General features: G+C 41.3%; 1 protein-coding gene across 1 annotated transcript in view; it reads right to left on the bottom strand.

Annotated features, from left to right (window-relative positions):
- Nucleotides 1-12,437, bottom strand: part of slc15a4 (solute carrier family 15 member 4) — a 41,851-nt gene that overhangs the window by 1,806 nt on the left and 27,608 nt on the right. The gene's annotated exons all lie outside the window — the stretch shown is intronic.

The raw sequence follows: 12,437 nt of genomic DNA, 5'->3' as shown, positions 1-12,437 counted from the left end.
AAATTACTTATAAATGACTTCCTTATAAAGAATGCAGTGGGGTATGAATATGCAGAAATATGCAAATTAACCTAGGGTATATGCACTCACACTCACGCACACACATAAGCAAACTCCAACCTTAACACACACACACACACACACACACACACACACACACACACAAAGAGAAAATAATTGTTATAACAATAAATTACTTATAAATGACTCCCTTATAAAGAATACATTGTGGCATGAATATGTACGAATATGCAAATTAGCCCTGTGTAGTGACATCACAAGTTGAGATCACACATCAACACACCTGCACAACCTCATGCGCACATGCACGCACACACACAAACTCATAGATGCACTCACACACACCTGATATGCAAATCCCATCCTTAACACACACACACACACACACACACACACACCATGAAGAAATACAGAACTGTGTGTGTTTACTTTGCTAAAACAATTAAGAGCAAACACAGTTATTCCTCATCATCACTAACAAAAGCAACAAATACAGAGGCTTTCAATTCATGTCTCTCGCTCTCTCTCTCTCTCTCTCTCTCTCTCTCTCTCTCTCTCACACACACACACACTCGTCATTCCCTCAAAACTAGGGCACTTTATTATTTTCTCTTGCCTCATTCTGACAGAAGGGACTAGTAATATTCCATCTCTCTCTCTCTCTCTCTCTCTCTCTCTCTCTCACACACACAAACACACGTTCTGAAACTTTCATCTCAGAGCGTCCATTTGTTCACCAACTTTTTCAATCTTTCATGGGACTTGAGGAGGACACGCTGTATTTTTAAAGAAAGCAGCGTGTGTGTTGAACGTGGCGGTTTACGCCACAGCCCGGGGGCAGCTGCTCGTTTCCGATTGGCTGACAGGCGTGTGTCATATTATTATATCAGCACCTGTTATGTTATTAAAATCAGCGCTGATCATTCAGTAACCATGGCGATGAGTAGAAACAGTTGTTTGGGGTAAACAAACCCAGGCAGACGGAGAAGCCTGAGGTCCTGGAGGATGAATCCGTTGTTTGATAAAGAAGGGTTTTTGTTTTTTTACACCACTAACGCACTGAATCGACACACTGGAACAAACACAGAGTAAAACCTCATCGGTTCTGTGCTGCTTTTGTGTCAGCGCTGGCTTCGAGCTGAACGCCTCCCAAATGAGTCCGGAGTTAAAAAGTGTGATTCTCCAGCGAAGCTACACAAACAACAAGCACAAAAATGACATTTCCATCCTTCCCATGATAAAACTCTCACCGAACCGTCACTCATCAGCCAGCGAGCAGAGACACACACACCCTGCACTAATCCCGGCCTAGCGGATAACACATATATCACTGTGTTTCCCGGTGAACATCCCTGAGACACCCCGCGCTACCCCGCCTCGCCCCGCACCGCACCGCCTCGTCACCCTTGTGCATTCCTGTGTTGATGGGTTTTTTTCTCTCTCTCTATCAAGCCGCAGTCGTAAAAGAACATGGAGCTATATCACTCCGACACACTCGCTGGCAGGGAGATTGCTGGCGTTCCCCTCAGGAAAGGAGCCGTCACAGCCTTTTGGCCGCCGTTCGGCTGTAATGGAAAAATAAACACAACTGAGCAAAAGCTGCCATGCGACACAAACAAATAAATACAGCACACGCCGCTGAGGAGACGCACGGGATGAAAAAAAAAAGACTGAGAGGAAATTTATTTTTACCTGGCACATGACAAGTGTGTGTGTGTGTGTGTGTGTGTAAAATATGTGATGTGAAAGCTTCCATGCATAAAAGACATAAATTCTATACAATCTGAAGTTATTTCAGTGTGATCGAATGTGATTCTTCTTCCACGGTACTGAGACACAGAGGCCACGCCTCCTTCACTGGGACTGAGACAGAGGCCACACCTCCTTCACTGGGACTGAGACACAGAGGCTATGCCTCCTTCACTAGGACTGAGGCACAGAGGCCATGACTCCATCACTAGGACTGAGGCACAGAGGCCATGACTCCTTCACTAGGACTGAGGCACAGAGGCCATGACTCCATCACTAGGACTGAGGCACAGAGGCCATGACTCCTTCACTAGGACTGAGGCACAGAGGCCATGACTCCTTCACTAGGACTGAGGCACAGAGGCCACGCCTCCCTCACTGAAACCTCTCGGTGTTTCTCTCCCAATGGTGAGATAAACAGTGATCTAACATTTTGCTCTTAATCAAACAGAATGAATTTAATCTCTTTTAATCCAATAATCTGCTTCTGTTTAACATCTTGTGTGTAAAATCAATCTGTGTGTAATCAGCTGCTCGTGCTTCTTTATTTGTTTGTTTGTTTGTTTTGTTTTGATGATTTGTTTGTTTTTTTAGGAATCAGTCAGTATGTCACATCCAGAGCGGTGGTTTGTCCGAGACTATAAGCGATGATTAGGATGAAGGAACACGGGATCAGTTGCACAGGGTATTGACACGGACGAGTAAATATAATTCAGTTCCAATGAGTTAACAAAGAGTTTTAAAAATAGAAGAAAGAAAAATGAATGATTTATGTAAATCATCCTGGTTGAATGAAAGGGTTAGGAAATGCGCAGGGACAAATAAGCTAAATTAAGTGAAAGAAAAACACACTTCATTAAGCTCCAGCATGAGTAATATCTTCATCTCCTTCATCCGGAATTTATCTTCATCTACCTGATTATTACTGTTGACATTAATGTTAATTATGAAAATACATGGTTTTTGGATTCCTGGTTGCCTACGGTTACACAGTTCATTGAACTGAGATAAAGTGACAGCATGCATTCAGTCATTTTAATGACTTCACGTAAATCATGCTCTTCCTTACTCTTCCTTACTCCATCTCCACGACGTGAACCTGCTCTTCCTTACTCCATCTCTTCACATGATTCTGTCCTGTCTGGTGGATGTGAGATGATGGATTCAGTCTGAGCTTTCACTCCACACTCTCTAAGCTACAGTCACTTCCTGTCTGACATTTACAGTCCATCATGACACCGGTTCATCGAACTGTGACAATCAGAGTACGACTCCATTCTTCTGGGGGAATAAAACTGAGAGAGATGAACAGTTAACGCTTGAAAAGTTCTTTTAAGAAGCACAAGCTGAAAACTTCGCAAGTCTGCAGAAAAAATTGGGCTTCCTGATTAATATTGCTGGAATTTCATATATTCATTTCACTCATACATCTATTCATCCATTCAGCCAAATGTCCAACTATCTGTTCATCCATCCATCCATCTATTAATCCATCCAATCATTAATCTATTCATACTTTCACCCATTCTTCCATCCATCTATTCATTCATTCAGCCAAATGTCCAACTATCTGTTCATCCATCCATCCATCTATTTATCTAACCATCCATCCATTGATCTATTCATACTTTCACCCATTCTTTCATCTATATATTCATTCATTCAGCCAACTGAATGGACACTCTGGTCACATATTCATCCACCAATCAATCTATTCACCCATTCAGCCAAATGGTCAACCATATCTTCATCCATCCCTCCATCTAACCATCCATCTACTAATCCATTCAGCCAAAACCATTAATCTATTCATCTATCCAACCATCCCTCCATGTATTCAACCATTCAGTCAACTGTCCAACTATCTATTCATCCATCCATCAATACTGCCATCCATCTAGTCATTCAACCGTCCATTTATTCATTCATTCAGCCAACCATCCAACAATCTATTCAACCAATGCTTCAGCCAAGCATTCATCCTTGTATCCCACCATTGATGCATGCAGCAACCTATTTATCCATCTATCCATCCATCCAACCATACATGTACCTGCCCACACCTCCAGTATATAAACAATATACACATCCATCATCTACCCACTACCCAACAACATCCAACCACCTAACAAACCTAATCTACCCCCATCCCAATCAACAATCTACCTGAACAACCATCCATAAATCATCCACATACTAAACCATCCATCCACTCATCCATAAATACATCCACATACTAAACTACCCATCCACTCATCCATAAATCATCCACATACTAAACCATCCATCCACTCATCCATAAATCATCCACATACTAAACCATCCATCCACTCATCCATAAATACATCCACATACTAAACCATCCATCCACTCATCCATAATTCATCCACATACTAAACCATCCATCCACTCATCCATAAATACATCCACATACTAAACCATCCATCCACTCATCCATAATTCATCCACATACTAAACCATCCATCCACTCATCCATAAATCATCCACATACTAAACCATCCATCCACTCATCCATAATTCATCCACATACTAAACCATCCATCCACTCATCCATAAATCATCCACATACTAAACCATCCATCCACTCATCCATAAATACATCCACATACTAAACCATCCATCCACTCATCCATAATTCATCCACATACTAAACCATCCATCCACTCATCCATAAATCATCCACATACTAAACCATCCATCCACTCATCCATAAATCCATCCACCTATTAAACCATCCATCCACTCATCCATAAATCATCCACATACTAAACCATCCATCCACTCATCCATAATTCATCCACATACTAAACCATCCATCCACTCATCCATAAATCATCCACATACTAAACCATCCATCCACTCATCCATAAATCATCCACATACTAAACCATCCATCCACTCATCCATAAATCCATCCACCTATTAAACCATCCATCCACTCATCCATAAATCATCCACATACTAAACCATCCATCCACTCATCCATAATTCATCCACATACTAAACCATCCATCCACTCATCCATAAATCATCCACATACTAAACCATCCATCCACTCATCCATAAATCATCCACATACTAAACCATCCATCCACTCATCCATAATTCATCCACCTATTAAACCATCCATCCACTCATCCATAAATCATCCACATACTAAACCATCCATCCACTCATCCATAAATCCATCCACCTTTCCAAACCATCCATCTACTCATCCATAAATCATCCACATACTAAACCATCCATCCACTCATCCATAAATCTATCCACGTACTTAACCATCCATCCATTTACAGCCCTTCCTTCCACGCAACTATTCAACCATCCAGCCACCTAACCTCCATCCATCACTTCATCCACTGTCCAGCCTCTTCCTGTGCATGACCATGTGTTGTGTATTAATCAATCTCCTTTACATACGTTTAAAATGTCTGCATATGTGCCTTTTATTCAACTCTATTCTCAGATTATAACATTATAAAGACCTCAGCGTAGGACTGTGCTCAACATTAAATACACTTTGGATAGAAACATGACAGTCTGGTCCTTCTTCCCTTTTTCCTCCAATAAAAATAATAAACTTGTCCTTTCCTCTTACATCAATGTCCCTCTCTTGCAATCTTTCTCTTGCTCATCTCCTCCGAACCTCCTCTTCTGGAATGATGGAGTGTTCGAGTCCTTCCAGCAAATACAATAATCTACACAACCTTCAGACCCATCTGTCTTCCTCTCTGTCTCTCTCCGTCTCTCTCGGTGGGTAGTTGAGTAAAACAGCAGTGAAATCACAGTGTGTGTGCCGTGTGTTCTCTGTGCTGCTGTGTGATAGGTGGAGAAGGAAAGCAGTACACTCAGTAGGGAGGATGTAAGCCTGCAGGCAGGAGTTTGTGCATCTGTATCTATAACAGACCAGGGGCACCCCCCCACACACACATACATTATATATATATCACACACACACACACACACACACACACACACACCTCATTAACACCAGCAAGAGGACACAGAGAAACAGAGAGGAATGTGGATGAGGTTATGGAGATATACACTGCTCACATGGCTCTTCTTCTTACCATTATTATTTAAAATTTGGATTAACAGATCTTGTTTTGCTGCTTATTATTATTATTATTATTATTATTATTTTTATTATTATTATTATTACTACTACTTCATCAGTACAGTTTGGACACAATTATACTATAATTCTTGATCTGAACACAGATGAGAGACTGAATTCATAGAAGATAAAAGGGATCACCCTATTAACTTTATTTGAATTTTAATAATGAATCATTCTTTCTGGTTATATTTAGTGTAACCCTATATTTAAATTAGGATGCGAGAGATTTAGGGCAGGTTTATAGTTTTAGTCACGGTGTTTCACATCCATTATCTACCCATCATCTATCCATCCACCTAACAATCTATCTAGTTAACTATCCTTCTATCCACCCAACCACAAATCCATCCACAAATTCATCCACCCATCCACAAATCCATCCACTCACCCCACTCATCCATAAATCCATCCACTTACCCAACCACCCATCCATAAATCCATCCACAAATCCATCCACTTACCCATCAACAAATCCATCCACTCATCCACAAATCCATCCACTTACCCATCCACAAATCCATCCACTCATCCACAAATCCATCCACTCATCCATAAATCCATCCACCCACCCCACCCACCCATAAATCCATCCACTCATCCACAAATCCATCCACTTACCCATCCACAAATCCATCCACTCACCCCACCCATCCACAAATCCATCCACACACCCACTCCATAAATCCATACATTTACCTAACCATCCATTCATAAATCTATCCACTTACCCAACCATCTATAAATCTATCCATCCAAAATCCATTCACCTACCCAACCATCCAGCCATAAGTGCATCCCCCACCTACCCATCCATCCACCTAACTATTCATCCACTCATAAATCCACCTCCCTACCAGCAACCCAGTCACCCATCCATAAATACATACAACTACCTAACCATCCATTCATAAATCCATCCACCCATCCATAAATTCACCTCCCTAACCATAAATCCATTCACCCATCCAAGATCCATCCATCCATCCATCCGACCATAAATCCATCCACCTACCTAACAATCCATCCATCCATAGATCCATCCTGCATCCATAACTCCCATCAGCCAGTAAGTCCCGATCAACAGTTCTCTATTCTCCGACTCCACACCTTTCCCCATTAGTGTTACTGCAGTTACTGCACAATTTGTTGCAGCTTTACAGATTTAAACACTGCTGTCATGTATAATTATGTCTGTTCTCGCTACAAAATTAGCGAGCCAGCTGTTCAGAGAGAAAGCTTCTATATGAACACATGGGATATTAACTGCTTCTATTTTAAAACAAAGTGTTGCTGGAGTTTAATAGGTTGCTTGTTGCCATCAACAAAATTGCACAGGAAACTAGATTTTTTTTTTGGGGGGGGTGAAACTTCAGTGTGTGCAAGTCAACAATAAACCCTAACCATAGTGCAAAACAACATTCCTGAGGAAAACACATGAAGTGAGAGATTATGGTGTAACAAACTAACGTATTGTAAAAATAACAGGACATAAATACCAGCCCTTGCCATCTTGCCACACTTTTCCACTAGGACGCATCCAGAATGTTCTAGACTAGGATTTCTAGAACAGGGTTCTACCCAGTGCTCTTCACTATGTGTGCACTCATTGTGGGCGTATCCTTTCAAGTAGTGATGCCTGGTGAAGACGACTGCACATAAAACACATTAAAGAAAGCCATCGATGTTTGGCAACGGTTCAAGAGGGACGAGATGATAACAGGAGAAAGTGCAAACTGTTGAAACACAGCCCCTCCACAGCACAATGTTTGGTTGCATATCCCTTGCATCAAGCTTGTGACCCACTGACATCACCGAGCTGGTGCAGTCTTCTTTTGTGTTGCTTTTCCAGGATTTTACAGCAGTTTCTTTCAGTAGTTGTTTGTTTTGGGGATTTTCTCCCTTCAGTCTCCTCTTCAGGAGGTGAAATTCTGCTCCTGGGTGAAGGTCTGGTGGTTGACTCGGCCAGTCTAAAACCTTCCACTTTTCCCCCTGATGAAGTCCTTTGTTGAGTTGGCAGTGTGTTTTGGATCGTTGTCTTGTTGCATGATGAAGGTCCTCCCGGTTACTTTGGATGCATTTCTCTGTAATTAGTCAGACAGATTGTTTCTGTAAACTTCTGAACTCATTCTGTTGCTACCATCATGAGTTCCATCATCAATAAAGATTAGTGAGAATGTTCCAGAAGCAGCCATGCAAGCCCAAGCCATGACACTACCTCCACCATGTTCCACAGATGAGCTTGTATGTTTTGGATCATGAACAGATCCTTTCTTTCTCCACACTTTGGCCTTTCCATCACTTTATTAGAGGTTCATCTTGGTTCCAGAACTTTTCTGGATCATCTCTGTATTTCTTTGCGAATTCCAATCTGATCTTTCTATTCGCACTGCTGATGAGCGGTTTGCATCTTGTGTTATGGCCTCTATATTTCTACTCTCAAAGTCTTCTTTGAACAGTGGATTGTGATACCTTCACTTCTGCTCTGTCGAGGTTCTTGGTGATGTCTCGGACTGTTGTTTTGGGTTTTTCTTCACAGCTCTCACAATGTTTCTGCTGTTTTCCTTGGCCTGGTTGTTAGTACACCAGTGGTTTCTTTCTTTTTCAGGACATTTCAAATTGTTGTATTGACTATACCCAATGCTTGTGCAATGCCTCGGATAGATTTTCCCTCTTTTCTCAACTTTCTCCCATAGACAGCTCTCTGATCTTCATGTTGGTTTATCCTTTTTAACGACAAAAGCGGTCTTTACGGGTGAAACCAAGCATAAACATTCAGAGCTTTTAATTGTTTAAACAATCAAGCGAACTGAATACACCTGGCTAACAAGATACATGTCAGTTCCAATATTTTTGATCACTTGAAAAGTGGGTGGATTCAAACAAAAAGTGCCATGTTCCAATCTGTTTATCACATCTAGACATAAATATCAGGAAATTCTGATCTATTGTCTTATATTCATCTTCTGACTTCTGATCTTTTCTCACCGTCATCAATCATGTGCTTGAAGAGAGAAACAGGTCAGCTCATGTCTTTTCTTTGTCTCATTCCTCCTCCAGCCCAGTGTGTAACCCTCCCCTCATCCATTTCCCTGGATGTTTCCTGCAGCATATTACTCGACTCAGCCCTCCACCTCTAGCACCATTCATCAGTACTGCTGAGACGATTACTTTCACACACAAAAACCCCATCCTCAGCTCTGTAGAAGCCAGTGAACTTCTCACAGGAACCAAACAATTGTTAATACGGTGTCGTTTGTTCCATAACAAGCTTTGTTTCCTTATTTAAATTCCTTATTACCAGTGGACTCTGGCCTCCTGGAAGCATCTCAAACTCCTCCACCCAGCCTTCCCACTTAAACCACGGGAAAAAGTTCCGGAGCGAGTCAGCGGGGGTGGCTCTTACGTAATGATGAGTAAATTAGGAGTTTAATCGCGGACCTGTCTGAGCACGAGCCGTGCTGACTCGCATGCCCACTCAGCTGGACGAGAAGCGCAAACTCACGCTCGTTAGCTAAATCACCCGCAAACTCAACATCCCCACTTCACCTAGCGACACATGGCAGCTGCAGAAGAAAGTACATAGCTGCTGAATCAAAGCGGCGGATGCAGACACATGAGGGTGAACCAAGAGCGCTTTGAGGGAAACAAACTTTTGTTGGAGGGAAGAAGAAGAAATTGGGATTCTAAAATAGAAACGTTCCTCCGATTGTGAGGAGTTTTAATCATCTTGTCTCCTGACACGCGGGAGAAATGTACATTGCTTTCTTTTCTAGTAAACGAGATCCCTATACGCGCACACACACACACACAAATGCACATACAGGGTTTCATAGATTTTAGAAGGAGATACGTGTTTGACTTACTCATTAATTTGGTCTAGTTCTTGTTTAGTTAGCGGGTTAGCACTAGGGTTAGCGGTTTGATTCCCAGCCCACGTGACTCCACATACCTAAGTGTCCTTTGGCAAGACACTGAACCCCAAGTTGCTTCCAATGGCAAGCTAACGCCTTGCATGGCAGCTCTGCTACCATTGGTGTGTGAGTGTGTGTGAATGAGTACCAGTGTAAAGCACTTTGTAGAACCGCTAAGGTTAAAAAAGTGCTATATAAAAGTGCAGACCGTTTAGCGGTTGCTATAATGTACATATAATGTTTTAATATCGCTGTTTAATGTTATTTCTAATACTACGGTTAGGATTAGTATGCTTAGTATAACGCTAATTGGCGTTTTAGCCTGTTTTATTGCTAAATAATTGATTAGTATGCTCACTCTGATGCTAGCATGCGGTTTATCTCATCTTGAGCTTATTGACTATAGTGCTAGTGTGTATTTTATCCTGTTTAATATACTGATGACCCGATTACTAAAAGGCTAGTTTGTGGATTAGTGTGTTTACTGGTCTTCTAACTACACCGAGATGATAAAAGAACGACTGAGAGATTGATAAAATGCGCAGTACCAAGAGACGCTGTATTCAACTTAAAAAAAAAAAAAAAAAAAATTAAAATGCATCACCTGTTTGTTCCCAAACCAAAAACCTGGACCTTTCAGGGAGTTGTATGAATCCCAGCCGGACTGATATTTCAGGCCTCGAAAAGAGGTCATGTCCGGAAAAAAAGAAAAAAAGAGGACGTCTGCTCACCCTTGCGTGACTCCTGGGCTCATCTGTTAAGACTAGAACAGGAAGTGAGCATCAAAGTGCAAAAAACTACCCCGAGACCCGATTTCCACTTTCCAAAAAAGACCCGGGCCTTTGCTCTGACCTGCACGGGCCCAGACAGGTCGAGCCGGCCGACTCGCACTGTAGGAGAGAACGTCTGCACGATCCTCCGAGGTTTAGTGCTCAGAGCAAGATAATAGAGCAGACAGAAGCGCTTCAGAAACACGGCGGAAAGGTGATGCGTAAGGCAGAAGATGAATATTAAAGACTTCTGCACATAAAAAGAATTCAATGGATGATGAAAAACAAAAGACTGACACATTAGGGACCTGGAGATATATATATATATATATAATAGTGTGCACTAGTGAAGCCACCACTCCAGAGACACAGCGCTCAGAAATAAGTGCCCCTTTAGACTCTCAGTGATTTTCAACGATTATTTTGTTTCTTAAAAGGCCATAATATTTCTTACTTCTTATAGTAGAAAGATCCTTGAAAATATGTAGAACATTATAAAAAATAAAAATGTAATAAAATTTTTTTTAAAAAAAAGCACAAATGTCTTATTGGCTGAGAAGATCTGTTTGGGTCTGGTGCAGAATGCTAGTCAGGGTTTAGACACGCCCACAACGCCCTTTCACCCCTCGCCCATCTCAGTCTGTACAGAACGTGTATTAACGACTTCAAATAATGAATCAGTAGATTCGTTTGTCACTATCCATTTAAAGGTAATGCTTTGGATGAACCGCCTTCACAGAACTGTATGTAATGCTAGCTTACACTTCCAGTTAGCTAATCCTGGTCGTGATGGACAGCTGAAAAACTCATGAGGGCTCATTACAAAGAAAAAAACAACATAGCTAAGGCACCTGAGCATTTTCTCAGCTGCAAATCAGCATGAGGAGAATTTCATGTGTTTGAGCTGTGCTGAAAAAAACAACAACAGAAACCCTCATAGAATTTGTAATGGTTTGAAGGGTTATAACAGGAATTGTATTGGTTTTAAAGGAAACTCTAATGGTCCCTGTGGGTCTATACTGGCAATCTGTTGCCTTCTATTCGTGGCATGTTATGTCTAGTGGATACCATTAAGGATCAATAAAGGTAACGGTTTTAATGGTTAGCTGATGGTTTGTAATGGTATTCGTAGTGGAAACCATTAGAATTTATGCTGTGGTTTCTATTGTATTTTTTGTGGGGGTTTTTTCAGTAGGGTACTGTTATAACTCGGTTAGCATTTAGCAAACCACAGCTCATGCTAACACGCAGCTTTAAGGTGGCACTTTTTGTACTTTTATTCTGAAGATTTTACCTCAAACCCTGACTGCAGTTTGCTTTAAAACTCACCTAAGATACACAACGGTACCCAGACGCTCACTTTCCCGAGTGAAAGAAACACACCGGCCTCCTGATTAGCTGCATTTGTAAATAACAAGGCTAACGTGTGTGTGTGTGTGTGTGTGTGTGTGTGTGAGACACCAGATGAATCTAAACATAGAAGGTGGAGGGTTTGTGTGCTAATTTAGATCCCAATAAGACTCTAGGAAGTCATGAAAATCAAATTAAATATTAAAATGATGAAAAAAAATAGTGAGACAAGTTGAAAAACTTGAAAAAGTTAAAATGCTATAATAATGCAGCATAAAAGAGGTGGTAAAGTGTTTTTACAGGCATCTGAGGAGCGAACGCATGGTGAATATATTAGATGGGTGCCAATACTTTGTGCAGCGCAAGAGAAGGCCTATAATCAGAGATGTACAAGTTAAAATTAGTTATATAAAGTTATTATCGTTAGCTAGCGTGTTTGACAGTGTGTATGCGCTATATTATTATGGTGATTTATGTGCAGTGTTGCCA

Source organism: Ictalurus furcatus, chromosome 5 (genome assembly GCF_023375685.1).
Source record: "Ictalurus furcatus strain D&B chromosome 5, Billie_1.0, whole genome shotgun sequence".
NCBI classification, from domain to species: domain Eukaryota; kingdom Metazoa; phylum Chordata; class Actinopteri; order Siluriformes; family Ictaluridae; genus Ictalurus; species Ictalurus furcatus.
This window is presented reverse-complemented; position numbering and strand designations above follow the sequence as displayed.